Raw genomic sequence first — 18,506 nt, 5'->3', positions numbered from 1 at the left:
CAAAGGAAAAGCATTGAGCTTTGACATTACTGATTATCTTTAGCAGTTACGAGGTCAAAATACGCCCCTTAACGATACTGTATCTTTGGAAAGAGATGACACCCTTTGCAAATGCAATCGACGAGGATGGGATTCGAACCCACGCGTGCAGAGCACAATGGATTAGCAGTCCATCGCCTTAACCACTCGGCCACCTCGTCAGTGACTCACGGCTAGTGGAAAGTTTTCCAATAGAAAACCGCTGAGGTTTGATGTCAGTTATTATATAGTAGCAGTTATGAGATAGGTGAAAACATGGCCCTTAATGATAGTGCATCTTCGGAAAGAATAGAAGCGACGAGGATGGGATTCGAACCCACGCGTGCAGAGCACAATGGATTAGCAGTCCATCGCCTTAACCACTCTGCCACCTCGTCACTGGGCACATTATGTGGAATGTTTTCTGACGGAAAGTTATCGAGGTTTCACATTGCTGATTATTTGTGGCAGTTGTGAGATAGGGCATCAAATATCCCAAGCACAATGTGTCAGCAGTCCATCGCCATAACCACTCGGCCACCTCGTCACTGAGTCACAATGAGTGGAAAGTTTTCCAAAGGAAAAGCATTGAGCTTTGACATTACTGATTATCTTTAGCAGTTATGAGGTCAAAATACGCCCCTTAACGATACTGTATCTTTGGAAAGAGATGACACCCTTTGCAAATGCAATCGACGAGGATGGGATTCGAACCCACGCGTGCAGAGCACAATGGATTAGCAGTCCATCGCCTTAACCACTCGGCCACCTCGTCACTGGGCACATTCAGTGGAATGTTTTCTGACGGAAAGTTATCGAGGTTTCACATTGCTGATTATTTGTGGCAGTTGTGAGATAGGGCATCAAATATCCCAAGCACAATGTGTCAGCAGTCCATCGCCATAACCGCTCGGCCACCTCGTCACTGAGTCACAATGAGTGGAAAGTTTTCCAAAGGAAAAGCATTGAGCTTTGACATTACTGATTATCTTTAGCAGTTACGAGGTCAAAATATGCCCCTTAACGATACTGTATCTTTGGAAAGAGATGACACCCTTTGCAAATGCAATCGACGAGGATGGGATTGGAACCCACGCGTGCAGAGCACAATGGATTAGCAGTCCATCGCCTTAACCACTCGGCCACCTCGTCAGTGACTCATGGCGAGTGGAAAGTTTTCCAATAGAAAACCGCTGAGGTTTGATGTCTGTTATTATATAGTAGCAGTTATGAGATAGGTGAAAACATGGCCCTTAATGATAGTGCATCTTCGGAAAGAATAGAATCGACGAGGATGGGATTCGAACCCACGCGTGCAGAGCACAATGGATTAGCAGTCCATCGCCTTAACCACTCGGCCACCTCGTCACTGGGCACATTCAGTGGAATGTTTTCTGACGGAAAGTTATCGAGGTTTCACATTGCTGATTATTTGTGGCAGTTGTGAGATAGGGCATCAAATATCCCAAGCACAATGTGTCAGCAGTCCATCGCCATAACCACTCGGCCACCTCGTCACTGAGTCACAATGAGTGGAAAGTTTTCCAAAGGAAAAGCATTGAGCTTTGACATTACTGATTATCTTTAGCAGTTACGAGGTCAAAATATGCCCCTTAACGATACTGTATCTTTGGAAAGAGATGACACCCTTTGCAAATGCAATCGACGAGGATGGGATTCGAACCCACGCGTGCAGAGCACAATGGATTAGCAGTCCATCGCCTTAACCACTCGGCCACCTCGTCAGTGACTCACGGCGAGTGGAAAGTTTTCCAATAGAAAACCGCTGAGGTTTGATGTCAGTTATTATATAGTAGCAGTTATGAGATAGGTGAAAACATGGCCCTTAATGATAGTGCATCTTCGGAAAGAATAGAATCGACGAGGATGGGATTCGAACCCACGCGTGCAGAGCACAATGGATTAGCAGTCCATCGCCTTAACCACTCGGCCACCTCGTCACTGGGCACATTATGTGGAATGTTTTCTGACGGAAAGTTATCGAGGTTTCACATTGCTGATTATTTGTGGCAGTTGTGAGATAGGGCATCAAATATCCCAAGCACAATGTGTCAGCAGTCCATCGCCATAACCACTCGGCCACCTCGTCACTGAGTCACAATGAGTGGAAAGTTTTCCAAAGGAAAAGCATTGAGCTTTGACATTACTGATTATCTTTAGCAGTTATGAGGTCAAAATACGCCCCTTAACGATACTGTATCTTTGGAAAGAGATGACACCCTTTGCAAATGCAATCGACGAGGATGGGATTCGAACCCACGCGTGCAGAGCACAATGGATTAGCAGTCCATCGCCTTAACCACTCCGCCACCTCGTCACTGGGCACATTCAGTGGAATGTTTTCTGACGGAAAGTTATCGAGGTTTCACATTGCTGATTATTTGTGGCAGTTGTGAGATAGGGCATCAAATATCCCAAGCACAATGTGTCAGCAGTCCATCGCCATAACCACTCGGCCACCTCGTCACTGAGTCACAATGAGTGGAAAGTTTTCCAAATGAAAAGCATTGAGCTTTGACATTACTGATTATCTTTAGCAGTTACGAGGTCAAAATACGCCCCTTAACGATACTGTATCTTTGGAAAGAGATGACACCCTTTGCAAATGCAATCGACGAGGATGGGATTGGAACCCACGCGTGCAGAGCACAATGGATTAGCAGTCCATCGCCTTAACCACTCGGCCACCTCGTCAGTGACTCATGGCGAGTGGAAAGTTTTCCAATAGAAAACCGCTGAGGTTTGATGTCTGTTATTATATAGTAGCAGTTATGAGATAGGTGAAAACATGGCCCTTAATGATAGTGCATCTTCGGAAAGAATAGAATCGACGAGGATGGGATTCGAACCCACGCGTGCAGAGCACAATGGATTAGCAGTCCATCGCCTTAACCACTCGCCCACCTCGTCACTGGGCACATTCAGTGGAATGTTTTCTGACGGAAAGTTATCGAGGTTTCACATTGCTGATTATTTGTGGCAGTTGTGAGATAGGGCATCAAATATCCCAAGCACAATGTGTCAGCAGTCCATCGCCATAACCACTCGGCCACCTCGTCACTGAGTCACAATGAGTGGAAAGTTTTCCAAAGGAAAAGCATTGAGCTTTGACATTACTGATTATCTTTAGCAGTTACGAGGTCAAAATACGCCCCTTAACGATACTGTATCTTTGGAAAGAGATGACACCCTTTGCAAATGCAATCGACGAGGATGGGATTCGAACCCACGCGTGCAGAGCACAATGGATTAGCAGTCCATCGCCTTAACCACTCGGCCACCTCGTCAGTGACTCACGGCTAGTGGAAAGTTTTCCAATAGAAAACCGCTGAGGTTTGATGTCAGTTATTATATAGTAGCAGTTATGAGATAGGTGAAAACATGGCCCTTAATGATAGTGCATCTTCGGAAAGAATAGAAGCGACGAGGATGGGATTCGAACCCACGCGTGCAGAGCACAATGGATTAGCAGTCCATCGCCTTAACCACTCTGCCACCTCGTCACTGGGCACATTATGTGGAATGTTTTCTGACGGAAAGTTATCGAGGTTTCACATTGCTGATTATTTGTGGCAGTTGTGAGATAGGGCATCAAATATCCCAAGCACAATGTGTCAGCAGTCCATCGCCATAACCACTCGGCCACCTCGTCACTGAGTCACAATGAGTGGAAAGTTTTCCAAAGGAAAAGCATTGAGCTTTGACATTACTGATTATCTTTAGCAGTTATGAGGTCAAAATACGCCCCTTAACGATACTGTATCTTTGGAAAGAGATGACACCCTTTGCAAATGCAATCGACGAGGATGGGATTCGAACCCACGCGTGCAGAGCACAATGGATTAGCAGTCCATCGCCTTAACCACTCGGCCACCTCGTCACTGGGCACATTCAGTGGAATGTTTTCTGACGGAAAGTTATCGAGGTTTCACATTGCTGATTATTTGTGGCAGTTGTGAGATAGGGCATCAAATATCCCAAGCACAATGTGTCAGCAGTCCATCGCCATAACCACTCGGCCACCTCGTCACTGAGTCACAATGAGTGGAAAGTTTTCCAAAGGAAAAGCATTGAGCTTTGACATTACTGATTATCTTTAGCAGTTACGAGGTCAAAATATGCCCCTTAACGATACTGTATCTTTGGAAAGAGATGACACCCTTTGCAAATGCAATCGACGAGGATGGGATTGGAACCCACGCGTGCAGAGCACAATGGATTAGCAGTCCATCGCCTTAACCACTCGGCCACCTCGTCAGTGACTCATGGCGAGTGGAAAGTTTTCCAATAGAAAACCGCTGAGGTTTGATGTCTGTTATTATATAGTAGCAGTTATGAGATAGGTGAAAACATGGCCCTTAATGATAGTGCATCTTCGGAAAGAATAGAATCGACGAGGATGGGATTCGAACCCACGCGTGCAGAGCACAATGGATTAGCAGTCCATCGCCTTAACCACTCGGCCACCTCGTCACTGGGCACATTCAGTGGAATGTTTTCTGACGGAAAGTTATCGAGGTTTCACATTGCTGATTATTTGTGGCAGTTGTGAGATAGGGCATCAAATATCCCAAGCACAATGTGTCAGCAGTCCATCGCCATAACCACTCGGCCACCTCGTCACTGAGTCACAATGAGTGGAAAGTTTTCCAAAGGAAAAGCATTGAGCTTTGACATTACTGATTATCTTTAGCAGTTACGAGGTCAAAATATGCCCCTTAACGATACTGTATCTTTGGAAAGAGATGACACCCTTTGCAAATGCAATCGACGAGGATGGGATTCGAACCCACGCGTGCAGAGCACAATGGATTAGCAGTCCATCGCCTTAACCACTCGGCCACCTCGTCAGTGACTCACGGCGAGTGGAAAGTTTTCCAATAGAAAACCGCTGAGGTTTGATGTCAGTTATTATATAGTAGCAGTTATGAGATAGGTGAAAACATGGCCCTTAATGATAGTGCATCTTCGGAAAGAATAGAATCGACGAGGATGGGATTCGAACCCACGCGTGCAGAGCACAATGGATTAGCAGTCCATCGCCTTAACCACTCGGCCACCTCGTCACTGGGCACATTATGTGGAATGTTTTCTGACGGAAAGTTATCGAGGTTTCACATTGCTGATTATTTGTGGCAGTTGTGAGATAGGGCATCAAATATCCCAAGCACAATGTGTCAGCAGTCCATCGCCATAACCACTCGGCCACCTCGTCACTGAGTCACAATGAGTGGAAAGTTTTCCAAAGGAAAAGCATTGAGCTTTGACATTACTGATTATCTTTAGCAGTTACGAGGTCAAAATACACCCCTTAACGATACTGTATCTTTGGAAAGAGATGACACCCTTTGCAAATGCAATCGACGAGGATGGGATTCGAACCCACGCGTGCAGAGCACAATGGATTAGCAGTCCATCGCCTTAACCACTCGCCCACCTCGTCACTGGGCACATTCAGTGGAATGTTTTCTGACGGAAAGTTATCGAGGTTTCACATTGCTGATTATTTGTGGCAGTTGTGAGATAGGGCATCAAATATCCCAAGCACAATGTGTCAGCAGTCCATCGCCATAACCACTCGGCCACCTCGTCACTGAGTCACAATGAGTGGAAAGTTTTCCAAATGAAAAGCATTGAGCTTTGACATTACTGATTATCTTTAGCAGTTACGAGGTCAAAATACGCCCCTTAACGATACTTTATCTTTGGAAAGAGATGACACCCTTTGCAAATGCAATCGACGAGGATGGGATTCGAACCCACGCGTGCAGAGCACAATGGATTAGCAGTCCATCGCCTTAACCACTCGGCCACCTCGTCACTGGGCACATTCAGTGGAATGTTTTCTGACGGAAAGTTATCGAGGTTTCACATTGCTGATTATTTGTGGCAGTTGTGAGATAGGGCATCAAATATCCCAAGCACAATGTGTCAGCAGTCCATCGCCATAACCACTCGGCCACCTCGTCACTGAGTCACAATGAGTGGAAAGTTTTCCAAAGGAAAAGCATTGAGCTTTGACATTACTGATTATCTTTAGCAGTTACGAGGTCAAAATATGCCCCTTAACGATACTGTATCTTTGGAAAGAGATGACACCCTTTGCAAATGCAATCGACGAGGATGGGATTGGAACCCACGCGTGCAGAGCACAATGGATTAGCAGTCCATCGCCTTAACCACTCGGCCACCTCGTCAGTGACTCACGGCGAGTGGAAAGTTTTCCAATAGAAAACCGCTGAGGTTTGATGTCAGTTATTATATAGTAGCAGTTATGAGATAGGTGAAAACATGGCCCTTAATGATAGTGCATCTTCGGAAAGAATAGAATCGACGAGGATGGGATTCGAACCCACGCGTGCAGAGCACAATGGATTAGCAGTCCATCGCCTTAACCACTCGGCCACCTCGTCACTGGGCACATTATGTGGAATGTTTTCTGACGGAAAGTTATCGAGGTTTCACATTGCTGATTATTTGTGGCAGTTGTGAGATAGGGCATCAAATATCCCAAGCACAATGTGTCAGCAGTCCATCGCCATAACCACTCGGCCACCTCGTCACTGAGTCACAATGAGTGGAAAGTTTTCCAAAGGAAAAGCATTGAGCTTTGACATTACTGATTATCTTTAGCAGTTACGAGGTCAAAATACGCCCCTTAACGATACTGTATCTTTGGAAAGAGATGACACCCTTTGCAAATGCAATCGACGAGGATGGGATTCGAACCCACGCGTGCAGAGCACAATGGATTAGCAGTCCATCGCCTTAACCACTCGGCCACCTCGTCACTGGGCACATTCAGTGGAATGTTTTCTGACGGAAAGTTATCGAGGTTTCACATTGCTGATTATTTGTGGCAGTTGTGAGATAGGGCATCAAATATCCCAAGCACAATGTGTCAGCAGTCCATCGCCATAACCACTCGGCCACCTCGTCACTGAGTCACAATGAGTGGAAAGTTTTCCAAAGGAAAAGCATTGAGCTTTGACATTACTGATTATCTTTAGCAGTTACGAGGTCAAAATATGCCCCTTCACGATACTGTATCTTTGGAAAGAGATGACACCCTTTGCAAATGCAATCAACGAGGATGGGATTGGAACCCACGCGTGCAGAGCACAATGGATTAGCAGTCCATCGCCTTAACCACTCGGCCACCTCGTCAGTGACTCATGGCGAGTGGAAAGTTTTCCAATAGAAAACCGCTGAGGTTTGATGTCTTATTATATAGTAGCAGTTATGAGATAGGTGAAAACATGGCCCTTAATGATAGTGCATCTTCGGAAAGAATAGAATCGACGAGGATGGGATTCGAACCCACGCGTGCAGAGCACAATGGATTAGCAGTCCATCGCCTTAACCACTCGGCCACCTCGTCACTGGGCACATTCAGTGGAATGTTTTCTGACGGAAAGTTATCGAGGTTTCACATTGCTGATTATTTGTGGCAGTTGTGAGATAGGGCATCAAATATCCCAAGCACAATGTGTCAGCAGTCCATCGCCATAACCACTCGGCCACCTCGTCACTGAGTCACAATGAGTGGAAAGTTTTCCAAAGGAAAAGCATTGAGCTTTGACATTACTGATTATCTTTAGCAGTTACGAGGTCAAAATATGCCCCTTAACGATACTGTATCTTTGGAAAGAGATGACACCCTTTGCAAATGCAATCGACGAGGATGGGATTGGAACCCACGCGTGCAGAGCACAATGGATTAGCAGTCCATCGCCTTAACCACTCGGCCACCTCGTCAGTGACTCACGGCGAGTGGAAAGTTTTCCAATAGAAAACCGCTGAGGTTTGATGTCAGTTATTATATAGTAGCAGTTATGAGATAGGTGAAAACATGGCCCTTAATGATAGTGCATCTTCGGAAAGAATAGAATCGACGAGGATGGGATTCGAACCCACGCGTGCAGAGCACAATGGATTAGCAGTCCATCGCCTTAACCACTCGGCCACCTCGTCACTGGGCACATTATGTGGAATGTTTTCTGACGGAAAGTTATCGAGGTTTCACATTGCTGATTATTTGTGGCAGTTGTGAGATAGGGCATCAAATATCCCAAGCACAATGTGTCAGCAGTCCATCGCCATAACCACTCGGCCACCTCGTCACTGAGTCACAATGAGTGGAAAGTTTTCCAAAGGAAAAGCATTGAGCTTTGACATTACTGATTATCTTTAGCAGTTACGAGGTCAAAATACGCCCCTTAACGATACTGTATCTTTGGAAAGAGATGACACCCTTTGCAAATGCAATCGACGAGGATGGGATTCGAACCCACGCGTGCAGAGCACAATGGATTAGCAGTCCATCGCCTTAACCACTCGCCCACCTCGTCACTGGGCACATTCAGTGGAATGTTTTCTGACGGAAAGTTATCGAGGTTTCACATTGCTGATTATTTGTGGCAGTTGTGAGATAGGGCATCAAATATCCCAAGCACAATGTGTCAGCAGTCCATCGCCATAACCACTCGGCCACCTCGTCACTGAGTCACAATGAGTGGAAAGTTTTCCAAATGAAAAGCATTGAGCTTTGACATTACTGATTATCTTTAGCAGTTACGAGGTCAAAATACGCCCCTTAACGATACTGTATCTTTGGAAAGAGATGACACCCTTTGCAAATGCAATCGACGAGGATGGGATTCGAACCCACGCGTGCAGAGCACAATGGATTAGCAGTCCATCGCCTTAACCACTCGGCCACCTCGTCACTGGGCACATTCAGTGGAATGTTTTCTGACGGAAAGTTATCGAGGTTTCACATTGCTGATTATTTGTGGCAGTTGTGAGATAGGGCATCAAATATCCCAAGCACAATGTGTCAGCAGTCCATCGCCATAACCACTCGGCCACCTCGTCACTGAGTCACAATGAGTGGAAAGTTTTCCAAAGGAAAAGCATTGAGCTTTGACATTACTGATTATCTTTAGCAGTTACGAGGTCAAAATATGCCCCTTAACGATACTGTATCTTTGGAAAGAGATGACACCCTTTGCAAATGCAATCGACGAGGATGGGATTGGAACCCACGCGTGCAGAGCACAATGGATTAGCAGTCCATCGCCTTAACCACTCGGCCACCTCGTCAGTGACTCACGGCGAGTGGAAAGTTTTCCAATAGAAAACCGCTGAGGTTTGATGTCAGTTATTATATAGTAGCAGTTATGAGATAAGTGAAAACATGGCCCTTAATGATAGTGCATCTTCGGAAAGAATAGAATCGACGAGGATGGGATTCGAACCCACGCGTGCAGAGCACAATGGATTAGCAGTCCATCGCCTTAACCACTCGGCCACCTCGTCACTGGGCACATTCAGTGGAATGTTTTCTGACGGAAAGTTATCGAGGTTTCACATTGCTGATTATTTGTGGCAGTTGTGAGATAGGGCATCAAATATCCCAAGCACAATGTGTCAGCAGTCCATCGCCATAACCACTCGGCCACCTCGTCACTGAGTCACAATGAGTGGAAAGTTTTCCAAAGGAAAAGCATTGAGCTTTGACATTACTGATTATCTTTAGCAGTTACGAGGTCAAAATATGCCCCTTAACGATACTGTATCTTTGGAAAGAGATGACACCCTTTGCAAATGCAATCGACGAGGATGGGATTGGAACCCACGCGTGCAGAGCACAATGGATTAGCAGTCCATCGCCTTAACCACTCGGCCACCTCGTCAGTGACTCATGGCGAGTGGAAAGTTTTCCAATAGAAAACCGCTGAGGTTTGATGTCTGTTATTATATAGTAGCAGTTATGAGATAGGTGAAAACATGGCCCTTAATGATAGTGCATCTTCGGAAAGAATAGAATCGACGAGGATGGGATTCGAACCCACGTGTGCAGAGCACAATGGATTAGCAGTCCATCGCCTTAACCACTCGCCCACCTCGTCACTGGGCACATTCAGTGGAATGTTTTCTGACGGAAAGTTATCGAGGTTTCACATTGCTGATTATTTGTGGCAGTTGTGAGATAGGGCATCAAATATCCCAAGCACAATGTGTCAGCAGTCCATCGCCATAACCACTCGGCCACCTCGTCACTGAGTCACAATGAGTGGAAAGTTTTCCAAATGAAAAGCATTGAGCTTTGACATTACTGATTATCTTTAGCAGTTACGAGGTCAAAATACGCCCCTTAACGATACTGTATCTTTGGAAAGAGATGACACCCTTTGCAAATGCAATCGACGAGGATGGGATTCGAACCCACGCGTGCAGAGCACAATGGATTAGCAGTCCATCGCCTTAACCACTCGGCCACCTCGTCACTGGGCACATTCAGTGGAATGTTTTCTGACGGAAAGTTATCGAGGTTTCACATTGCTGATTATTTGTGGCAGTTGTGAGATAGGGCATCAAATATCCCAAGCACAATGTGTCAGCAGTCGATCGCCATAACCACTCGGCCACCTCGTCACTGAGTCACAATGAGTGGAAAGTTTTCCAAAGGAAAAGCATTGAGCTTTGACATTACTGATTATCTTTAGCAGTTACGAGGTCAAAATATGCCCCTTAACGATACTGTATCTTTGGAAAGAGATGACACCCTTTGCAAATGCAATCGACGAGGATGGGATTCGAACCCACGCGTGCAGAGCACAATGGATTAGCAGTCCATCGCCTTAACCACTCGGCCACCTCGTCAGTGACTCACGGCGAGTGGAAAGTTTTCCAATAGAAAACCGCTGAGGTTTGATGTCAGTTATTATATAGTAGCAGTTATGAGATAGGTGAAAACATGGCCCTTAATGATAGTGCATCTTCGGAAAGAATAGAATCGACGAGGATGGGATTCGAACCCACGCGTGCAGAGCACAATGGATTAGCAGTCCATCGCCTTAACCACTCGCCCACCTCGTCACTGGGCACATTCAGTGGAATGTTTTCTGACGGAAAGTTATCGAGGTTTCACATTGCTGATTATTTGTGGCAGTTGTGAGATAGGGCATCAAATATCCCAAGCACAATGTGTCAGCAGTCCATCGCCATAACCACTCGGCCACCTCGTCACTGAGTCACAATGAGTGGAAAGTTTTCCAAATGAAAAGCATTGAGCTTTGACATTACTGATTATCTTTAGCAGTTACGAGGTCAAAATACACCCCTTAACGATACTGTATCTTTGGAAAGAGATGACACCCTTTGCAAATGCAATCGACGAGGATGGGATTCGAACCCACGCGTGCAGAGCACAATGGATTAGCAGTCCATCGCCTTAACCACTCGGCCACCTCGTCACTGGGCACATTCAGTGGAATGTTTTCTGACGGAAAGTTATCGAGGTTTCACATTGCTGATTATTTGTGGCAGTTGTGAGATAGGGCATCAAATATCCCAAGCACAATGTGTCAGCAGTCCATCGCCATAACCACTCGGCCACCTCGTCACTGAGTCACAATGAGTGGAAAGTTTTCCAAAGGAAAAGCATTGAGCTTTGACATTACTGATTATCTTTAGCAGTTACGAGGTCAAAATATGCCCCTTAACGATACTGTATCTTTGGAAAGAGATGACACCCTTTGCAAATGCAATCGACGAGGATGGGATTGGAACCCACGCGTGCAGAGCACAATGGATTAGCAGTCCATCGCCTTAACCACTCGGCCACCTCGTCAGTGACTCACGGCGAGTGGAAAGTTTTCCAATAGAAAACCGCTGAGGTTTGATGTCAGTTATTATATAGTAGCAGTTATGAGATAAGTGAAAACATGGCCCTTAATGATAGTGCATCTTCGGAAAGAATAGAATCGACGAGGATGGGATTCGAACCCACGCGTGCAGAGCACAATGGATTAGCAGTCCATCGCCTTAACCACTCGGCCACCTCGTCACTGGGCACATTCAGTGGAATGTTTTCTGACGGAAAGTTATCGAGGTTTCACATTGCTGATTATTTGTGGCAGTTGTGAGATAGGGCATCAAATATCCCAAGCACAATGTGTCAGCAGTCCATCGCCATAACCACTCGGCCACCTCGTCACTGAGTCACAATGAGTGGAAAGTTTTCCAAAGGAAAAGCATTGAGCTTTGACATTACTGATTATCTTTAGCAGTTACGAGGTCAAAATATGCCCCTTAACGATACTGTATCTTTGGAAAGAGATGACACCCTTTGCAAATGCAATCGACGAGGATGGGATTGGAACCCACGCGTGCAGAGCACAATGGATTAGCAGTCCATCGCCTTAACCACTCGGCCACCTCGTCAGTGACTCATGGCGAGTGGAAAGTTTTCCAATAGAAAACCGCTGAGGTTTGATGTCTGTTATTATATAGTAGCAGTTATGAGTATTGGACCTCGAACTATAACATAGGCCCTTAATGCTAGATGCATCTTCGGAAACTTCCACTCATTGACTCAGACGAGGATGGCCGAGTTGCGATGACCCCACAGTGTGCGTGACAATGGATTAGAAGTCATCGCCCTTATCTTACACTCGCCCACCTCGTCACTGGGCACATTTCAGTGGAATGTTTTAAGACGGAAAGTTATCGAAGGTTTGATAGGGCATCAAATATCCCAAGCACAATGTGTCAGCAGTCCATCGCCATAACCACTCGGCCACCTCGTCACTGAGTCACAATGAGTGGAAAGTTTTCCAAATGAAAAGCATTGAGCTTTGACATTACTGATTATCTTTAGCAGTTACGAGGTCAAAATACGCCCCTTAACGATACTGTATCTTTGGAAAGAGATGACACCCTTTGCAAATGCAATCGACGAGGATGGGATTCGAACCCACGCGTGCAGAGCACAATGGATTAGCAGTCCATCGCCTTAACCACTCGGCCACCTCGTCACTGGGCACATTCAGTGGAATGTTTTCTGACGGAAAGTTATCGAGGTTTCACATTGCTGATTATTTGTGGCAGTTGTGAGATAGGGCATCAAATATCCCAAGCACAATGTGTCAGCAGTCCATCGCCATAACCACTCGGCCACCTCGTCACTGAGTCACAATGAGTGGAAAGTTTTCCAAAGGAAAAGCATTGAGCTTTGACATTACTGATTATCTTTAGCAGTTACGAGGTCAAAATATGCCCCTTAACGATACTGTATCTTTGGAAAGAGATGACACCCTTTGCAAATGCAATCGACGAGGATGGGATTCGAACCCACGCGTGCAGAGCACAATGGATTAGCAGTCCATCGCCTTAACCACTCGGCCACCTCGTCAGTGACTCACGGCGAGTGGAAAGTTTTCCAATAGAAAACCGCTGAGGTTTGATGTCAGTTATTATATAGTAGCAGTTATGAGATAGGTGAAAACATGGCCCTTAATGATAGTGCATCTTCGGAAAGAATAGAATCGACGAGGATGGGATTCGAACCCACGCGTGCAGAGCACAATGGATTAGCAGTCCATCGCCTTAACCACTCGCCCACCTCGTCACTGGGCACATTCAGTGGAATGTTTTCTGACGGAAAGTTATCGAGGTTTCACATTGCTGATTATTTGTGGCAGTTGTGAGATAGGGCATCAAATATCCCAAGCACAATGTGTCAGCAGTCCATCGCCATAACCACTCGGCCACCTCGTCACTGAGTCACAATGAGTGGAAAGTTTTCCAAATGAAAAGCATTGAGCTTTGACATTACTGATTATCTTTAGCAGTTACGAGGTCAAAATACGCCCCTTAACGATACTGTATCTTTGGAAAGAGATGACACCCTTTGCAAATGCAATCGACGAGGATGGGATTCGAACCCACGCGTGCAGAGCACAATGGATTAGCAGTCCATCGCCTTAACCACTCGGCCACCTCGTCACTGGGCACATTCAGTGGAATGTTTTCTGACGGAAAGTTATCGAGGTTTCACATTGCTGATTATTTGTGGCAGTTGTGAGATAGGGCATCAAATATCCCAAGCACAATGTGTCAGCAGTCCATCGCCATAACCACTCGGCCACCTCGTCACTGAGTCACAATGAGTGGAAAGTTTTCCAAAGGAAAAGCATTGAGCTTTGACATTACTGATTATCTTTAGCAGTTACGAGGTCAAAATATGCCCCTTAACGATACTGTATCTTTGGAAAGAGATGACACCCTTTGCAAATGCAATCGACGAGGATGGGATTCAAACCCACGCGTGCAGAGCACAATGGATTAGCAGTCCATCGCCTTAACCACTCGGCCACCTCGTCAGTGACTCACGGCGAGTGGAAAGTTTTCCAATAGAAAACCGCTGAGGTTTGATGTCAGTTATTATATAGTAGCAGTTATGAGATAGGTGAAAACATGGCCCTTAATGATAGTGCATCTTCGGAAAGAATAGAATCGACGAGGATGGGATTCGAACCCACGCGTGCAGAGCACAATGGATTAGCAGTCCATCGCCTTAACCACTCTGCCACCTCGTCACTGGGCACATTATGTGGAATGTTTTCTGACGGAAAGTTATCGAGGTTTCACATTGCTGATTATTTGTGGCAGTTGTGAGATAGGGCATCAAATATCCCAAGCACAATGTGTCAGCAGTCCATCGCCATAACCACTCGGCCACCTCGTCACTGTCACAATGAGTGGAAAGTTTTCCAAAGGAAAAGCATTGAGCTTTGACATTACTGATTATCTTTAGCAGTTATGAGGTCAAAATACGCCCCTTAACGATACTGTATCTTTGGAAAGAGATGACACCCTTTGCAAATGCAATCGACGAGGATGGGATTCGAACCCACGCGTGCAGAGCACAATGGATTAGCAGTCCATCGCCTTAACCACTCGGCCACCTCGTCACTGGGCACATTCAGTGGAATGTTTTCTGACGGAAAGTTATCGAGGTTTCACATTGCTGATTATTTGTGGCAGTTGTGAGATAGGGCATCAAATATCCCAAGCACAATGTGTCAGCAGTCCATCGCCATAACCACTCGGCCACCTCGTCACTGAGTCACAATGAGTGGAAAGTTTTCCAAAGGAAAAGCATTGAGCTTTGACATTACTGATTATCTTTAGCAGTTACGAGGTCAAAATATGCCCCTTAACGATACTGTATCTTTGGAAAGAGATGACACCCTTTGCAAATGCAATCGACGAGGATGGGATTGGAACCCACGCGTGCAGAGCACAATGGATTAGCAGTCCATCGCCTTAACCACTCGGCCACCTCGTCAGTGACTCATGGCGAGTGGAAAGTTTTCCAATAGAAAACCGCTGAGGTTTGATGTCTGTTATTATATAGTAGCAGTTATGAGATAGGTGAAAACATGGCCCTTAATGATAGTGCATCTTCGGAAAGAATAGAATCGACGAGGATGGGATTCGAACCCACGTGTGCAGAGCACAATGGATTAGCAGTCCATCGCCTTAACCACTCGCCCACCTCGTCACTGGGCACATTCAGTGGAATGTTTTCTGACGGAAAGTTATCGAGGTTTCACATTGCTGATTATTTGTGGCAGTTGTGAGATAGGGCATCAAATATCCCAAGCACAATGTGTCAGCAGTCCATCGCCATAACCACTCGGCCACCTCGTCACTGAGTCACAATGAGTGGAAAGTTTTCCAAATGAAAAGCATTGAGCTTTGACATTACTGATTATCTTTAGCAGTTACGAGGTCAAAATACGCCCCTTAACGATACTGTATCTTTGGAAAGAGATGACACCCTTTGCAAATGCAATCGACGAGGATGGGATTCGAACCCACGCGTGCAGAGCACAATGGATTAGCAGTCCATCGCCTTAACCACTCGGCCACCTCGTCACTGGGCACATTCAGTGGAATGTTTTCTGACGGAAAGTTATCGAGGTTTCACATTGCTGATTATTTGTGGCAGTTGTGAGATAGGGCATCAAATATCCCAAGCACAATGTGTCAGCAGTCCATCGCCATAACCACTCGGCCACCTCGTCACTGAGTCACAATGAGTGGAAAGTTTTCCAAAGGAAAAGCATTGAGCTTTGACATTACTGATTATCTTTAGCAGTTACGAGGTCAAAATATGCCCCTTAACGATACTGTATCTTTGGAAAGAGATGACACCCTTTGCAAATGCAATCGACGAGGATGGGATTCGAACCCACGCGTGCAGAGCACAATGGATTAGCAGTCCATCGCCTTAACCACTCGGCCACCTCGTCAGTGACTCACGGCGAGTGGAAAGTTTTCCAATAGAAAACCGCTGAGGTTTGATGTCAGTTATTATATAGTAGCAGTTATGAGATAGGTGAAAACATGGCCCTTAATGATAGTGCATCTTCGGAAAGAATAGAATCGACGAGGATGGGATTCGAACCCACGCGTGCAGAGCACAATGGATTAGCAGTCCATCGCCTTAACCACTCGCCCACCTCGTCACTGGGCACATTCAGTGGAATGTTTTCTGACGGAAAGTTATCGAGGTTTCACATTGCTGATTATTTGTGGCAGTTGTGAGATAGGGCATCAAATATCCCAAGCACAATGTGTCAGCAGTCCATCGCCATAACCACTCGGCCACCTCGTCACTGAGTCACAATGAGTGGAAAGTTTTCCAAATGAAAAGCATTGAGCTTTGACATTACTGATTATCTTTAGCAGTTACGAGGTCAAAATACGCCCCTTAACGATACTGTATCTTTGGAAAGAGATGACACCCTTTGCAAATGCAATCGACGAGGATGGGATTCGAACCCACGCGTGCAGAGCACAATGGATTAGCAGTCCATCGCCTTAACCACTCGGCCACCTCGTCACTGGGCACATTCAGTGGAATGTTTTCTGACGGAAAGTTATCGAGGTTTCACATTGCTGATTATTTGTGGCAGTTGTGAGATAGGGCATCAAATATCCCAAGCACAATGTGTCAGCAGTCCATCGCCATAACCACTCGGCCACCTCGTCACTGAGTCACAATGAGTGGAAAGTTTTCCAAAGGAAAAGCATTGAGCTTTGACATTACTGATTATCTTTAGCAGTTACGAGGTCAAAATATGCCCCTTAACGATACTGTATCTTTGGAAAGAGATGACACCCTTTGCAAATGCAATCGACGAGGATGGGATTCAAACCCACGCGTGCAGAGCACAATGGATTAGCAGTCCATCGCCTTAACCACTCGGCCACCTCGTCAGTGACTCACGGCGAGTGGAAAGTTTTCCAATAGAAAACCGCTGAGGTTTGATGTCAGTTATTATATAGTAGCAGTTATGAGATAGGTGAAAACATGGCCCTTAATGATAGTGCATCTTCGGAAAGAATAGAATCGACGAGGATGGGATTCGAACCCACGCGTGCAGAGCACAATGGATTAGCAGTCCATCGCCTTAACCACTCTGCCACCTCGTCACTGGGCACATTATGTGGAATGTTTTCTGACGGAAAGTTATCGAGGTTTCACATTGCTGATTATTTGTGGCAGTTGTGAGATAGGGCATCAAATATCCCAAGCACAATGTGTCAGCAGTCCATCGCCATAACCACTCGGCCACCTCGTCACTGTCACAATGAGTGGAAAGTTTTCCAAAGGAAAAGCATTGAGCTTTGACATTACTGATTATCTTTAGCAGTTATGAGGTCAAAATACGCCCCTTAACGATACTGTATCTTTGGAAAGAGATGACACCCTTTGCAAATGCAATCGACGAGGATGGGATTCGAACCCACGCGTGCAGAGCACAATGGATTAGCAGTCCATCGCCTTAACCACTCGGCCACCTCGTCACTGGGCACATTCAGTGGAATGTTTTCTGACGGAAAGTTATCGAGGTTTCACATTGCTGATTATTTGTGGCAGTTGTGAGATAGGGCATCAAATATCCCAAGCACAATGTGTCAGCAGTCCATCGCCATAACCACTCGGCCACCTCGTCACTGAGTCACAATGAGTGGAAAGTTTTCCAAAGGAAAAGCATTGAGCTTTGACATTACTGATTATCTTTAGCAGTTACGAGGTCAAAATATGCCCCTTAACGATACTGTATCTTTGGAAAGAGATGACACCCTTTGCAAATGCAATCGACGAGGATGGGATTCGAACCCACGCGTGCAGAGCACAATGGATTAGCAGTCCATCGCCTTAACCACTCGGCCACCTCGTCAGTGACTCACGGCTAGTGGAAAGTTTTCCAATAGAAAACCGCTGAGGTTTGATGTCAGTTATTATATAGTAGCAGTTATGAGATAGGTGAAAACATGGCCCTTAATGATAGTGCATCTTCGGAAAGAATAGAAGCGACGAGGATGGGATTCGAACCCACGCGTGCAGAGCACAATGGATTAGCAGTCCATCGCCTTAACCACTCTGCCACCTCGTCACTGGGCACATTATGTGGAATGTTTTCTGACGGAAAGTTATCGAGGTTTCACATTGCTGATTATTTGTGGCAGTTGTGAGATAGGGCATCAAATATCCCAAGCACAATGTGTCAGCAGTCCATCGCCATAACCACTCGGCCACCTCGTCACTGAGTCACAATGAGTGGAAAGTTTTCCAAAGGAAAAGCATTGAGCTTTGACAT

General features: G+C 45.8%; 30 non-coding genes across 30 annotated transcripts; all 30 read right to left on the bottom strand.

Annotated features, from left to right (window-relative positions):
* Window positions 1–118: 118 nt before the first annotated feature.
* Window positions 119–200, bottom strand: trnas-gcu (transfer RNA serine (anticodon GCU)). Its single transcript has one exon. It is a non-coding gene; the product is annotated as a tRNA-Ser (tRNA).
* Window positions 201–711: 511 nt separating this feature from the next.
* trnas-gcu (transfer RNA serine (anticodon GCU)) lies at window positions 712–793 on the bottom strand. Its single transcript has one exon. It is a non-coding gene; the product is annotated as a tRNA-Ser (tRNA).
* A 511-nt stretch (window positions 794–1,304) lies between these two features.
* On the bottom strand, window positions 1,305–1,386 carry trnas-gcu (transfer RNA serine (anticodon GCU)). The gene has a single exon. It is a non-coding gene; the product is annotated as a tRNA-Ser (tRNA).
* Window positions 1,387–1,681: 295 nt separating this feature from the next.
* trnas-gcu (transfer RNA serine (anticodon GCU)) lies at window positions 1,682–1,763 on the bottom strand. Its single transcript has one exon. It is a non-coding gene; the product is annotated as a tRNA-Ser (tRNA).
* Window positions 1,764–1,897: 134 nt separating this feature from the next.
* trnas-gcu (transfer RNA serine (anticodon GCU)) lies at window positions 1,898–1,979 on the bottom strand. Its single transcript has one exon. It is a non-coding gene; the product is annotated as a tRNA-Ser (tRNA).
* A 1,265-nt stretch (window positions 1,980–3,244) lies between these two features.
* trnas-gcu (transfer RNA serine (anticodon GCU)) lies at window positions 3,245–3,326 on the bottom strand. Its single transcript has one exon. It is a non-coding gene; the product is annotated as a tRNA-Ser (tRNA).
* Window positions 3,327–3,837: 511 nt separating this feature from the next.
* trnas-gcu (transfer RNA serine (anticodon GCU)) lies at window positions 3,838–3,919 on the bottom strand. The gene has a single exon. It is a non-coding gene; the product is annotated as a tRNA-Ser (tRNA).
* Window positions 3,920–4,430: 511 nt separating this feature from the next.
* trnas-gcu (transfer RNA serine (anticodon GCU)) lies at window positions 4,431–4,512 on the bottom strand. The gene has a single exon. It is a non-coding gene; the product is annotated as a tRNA-Ser (tRNA).
* Window positions 4,513–4,807: 295 nt separating this feature from the next.
* On the bottom strand, window positions 4,808–4,889 carry trnas-gcu (transfer RNA serine (anticodon GCU)). The gene has a single exon. It is a non-coding gene; the product is annotated as a tRNA-Ser (tRNA).
* Window positions 4,890–5,023: 134 nt separating this feature from the next.
* Window positions 5,024–5,105, bottom strand: trnas-gcu (transfer RNA serine (anticodon GCU)). The gene has a single exon. It is a non-coding gene; the product is annotated as a tRNA-Ser (tRNA).
* A 672-nt stretch (window positions 5,106–5,777) lies between these two features.
* Window positions 5,778–5,859, bottom strand: trnas-gcu (transfer RNA serine (anticodon GCU)). The gene has a single exon. It is a non-coding gene; the product is annotated as a tRNA-Ser (tRNA).
* Window positions 5,860–6,370: 511 nt separating this feature from the next.
* Window positions 6,371–6,452, bottom strand: trnas-gcu (transfer RNA serine (anticodon GCU)). The gene has a single exon. It is a non-coding gene; the product is annotated as a tRNA-Ser (tRNA).
* A 295-nt stretch (window positions 6,453–6,747) lies between these two features.
* trnas-gcu (transfer RNA serine (anticodon GCU)) lies at window positions 6,748–6,829 on the bottom strand. Its single transcript has one exon. It is a non-coding gene; the product is annotated as a tRNA-Ser (tRNA).
* Window positions 6,830–7,338: 509 nt separating this feature from the next.
* trnas-gcu (transfer RNA serine (anticodon GCU)) lies at window positions 7,339–7,420 on the bottom strand. The gene has a single exon. It is a non-coding gene; the product is annotated as a tRNA-Ser (tRNA).
* A 511-nt stretch (window positions 7,421–7,931) lies between these two features.
* On the bottom strand, window positions 7,932–8,013 carry trnas-gcu (transfer RNA serine (anticodon GCU)). Its single transcript has one exon. It is a non-coding gene; the product is annotated as a tRNA-Ser (tRNA).
* A 672-nt stretch (window positions 8,014–8,685) lies between these two features.
* trnas-gcu (transfer RNA serine (anticodon GCU)) lies at window positions 8,686–8,767 on the bottom strand. The gene has a single exon. It is a non-coding gene; the product is annotated as a tRNA-Ser (tRNA).
* Window positions 8,768–9,278: 511 nt separating this feature from the next.
* Window positions 9,279–9,360, bottom strand: trnas-gcu (transfer RNA serine (anticodon GCU)). The gene has a single exon. It is a non-coding gene; the product is annotated as a tRNA-Ser (tRNA).
* Window positions 9,361–10,248: 888 nt separating this feature from the next.
* Window positions 10,249–10,330, bottom strand: trnas-gcu (transfer RNA serine (anticodon GCU)). Its single transcript has one exon. It is a non-coding gene; the product is annotated as a tRNA-Ser (tRNA).
* Window positions 10,331–10,625: 295 nt separating this feature from the next.
* On the bottom strand, window positions 10,626–10,707 carry trnas-gcu (transfer RNA serine (anticodon GCU)). Its single transcript has one exon. It is a non-coding gene; the product is annotated as a tRNA-Ser (tRNA).
* Window positions 10,708–11,218: 511 nt separating this feature from the next.
* Window positions 11,219–11,300, bottom strand: trnas-gcu (transfer RNA serine (anticodon GCU)). The gene has a single exon. It is a non-coding gene; the product is annotated as a tRNA-Ser (tRNA).
* Window positions 11,301–11,811: 511 nt separating this feature from the next.
* trnas-gcu (transfer RNA serine (anticodon GCU)) lies at window positions 11,812–11,893 on the bottom strand. Its single transcript has one exon. It is a non-coding gene; the product is annotated as a tRNA-Ser (tRNA).
* Window positions 11,894–12,781: 888 nt separating this feature from the next.
* Window positions 12,782–12,863, bottom strand: trnas-gcu (transfer RNA serine (anticodon GCU)). The gene has a single exon. It is a non-coding gene; the product is annotated as a tRNA-Ser (tRNA).
* A 295-nt stretch (window positions 12,864–13,158) lies between these two features.
* trnas-gcu (transfer RNA serine (anticodon GCU)) lies at window positions 13,159–13,240 on the bottom strand. Its single transcript has one exon. It is a non-coding gene; the product is annotated as a tRNA-Ser (tRNA).
* Window positions 13,241–13,751: 511 nt separating this feature from the next.
* trnas-gcu (transfer RNA serine (anticodon GCU)) lies at window positions 13,752–13,833 on the bottom strand. Its single transcript has one exon. It is a non-coding gene; the product is annotated as a tRNA-Ser (tRNA).
* An 886-nt stretch (window positions 13,834–14,719) lies between these two features.
* trnas-gcu (transfer RNA serine (anticodon GCU)) lies at window positions 14,720–14,801 on the bottom strand. Its single transcript has one exon. It is a non-coding gene; the product is annotated as a tRNA-Ser (tRNA).
* Window positions 14,802–15,689: 888 nt separating this feature from the next.
* On the bottom strand, window positions 15,690–15,771 carry trnas-gcu (transfer RNA serine (anticodon GCU)). Its single transcript has one exon. It is a non-coding gene; the product is annotated as a tRNA-Ser (tRNA).
* Window positions 15,772–16,066: 295 nt separating this feature from the next.
* On the bottom strand, window positions 16,067–16,148 carry trnas-gcu (transfer RNA serine (anticodon GCU)). The gene has a single exon. It is a non-coding gene; the product is annotated as a tRNA-Ser (tRNA).
* Window positions 16,149–16,659: 511 nt separating this feature from the next.
* On the bottom strand, window positions 16,660–16,741 carry trnas-gcu (transfer RNA serine (anticodon GCU)). The gene has a single exon. It is a non-coding gene; the product is annotated as a tRNA-Ser (tRNA).
* An 886-nt stretch (window positions 16,742–17,627) lies between these two features.
* trnas-gcu (transfer RNA serine (anticodon GCU)) lies at window positions 17,628–17,709 on the bottom strand. The gene has a single exon. It is a non-coding gene; the product is annotated as a tRNA-Ser (tRNA).
* A 295-nt stretch (window positions 17,710–18,004) lies between these two features.
* trnas-gcu (transfer RNA serine (anticodon GCU)) lies at window positions 18,005–18,086 on the bottom strand. The gene has a single exon. It is a non-coding gene; the product is annotated as a tRNA-Ser (tRNA).
* Between the last annotated feature and the right edge of the window lie 420 nt (window positions 18,087–18,506).

Source organism: Alosa pseudoharengus, unplaced genomic scaffold, assembly GCF_046254945.1.
Source record: "Alosa pseudoharengus isolate Yale_2024_CS ecotype anadromous, Long Island Sound unplaced genomic scaffold, YU_APseudo_1.1 YU_APseudo_1.1_scf_97, whole genome shotgun sequence".
In the NCBI taxonomy this organism is placed as follows: domain Eukaryota; kingdom Metazoa; phylum Chordata; class Actinopteri; order Clupeiformes; family Clupeidae; genus Alosa; species Alosa pseudoharengus.
Note: the sequence above shows the minus strand (reverse complement) of the source record. Positions and strands in the feature narration are given on the sequence as shown.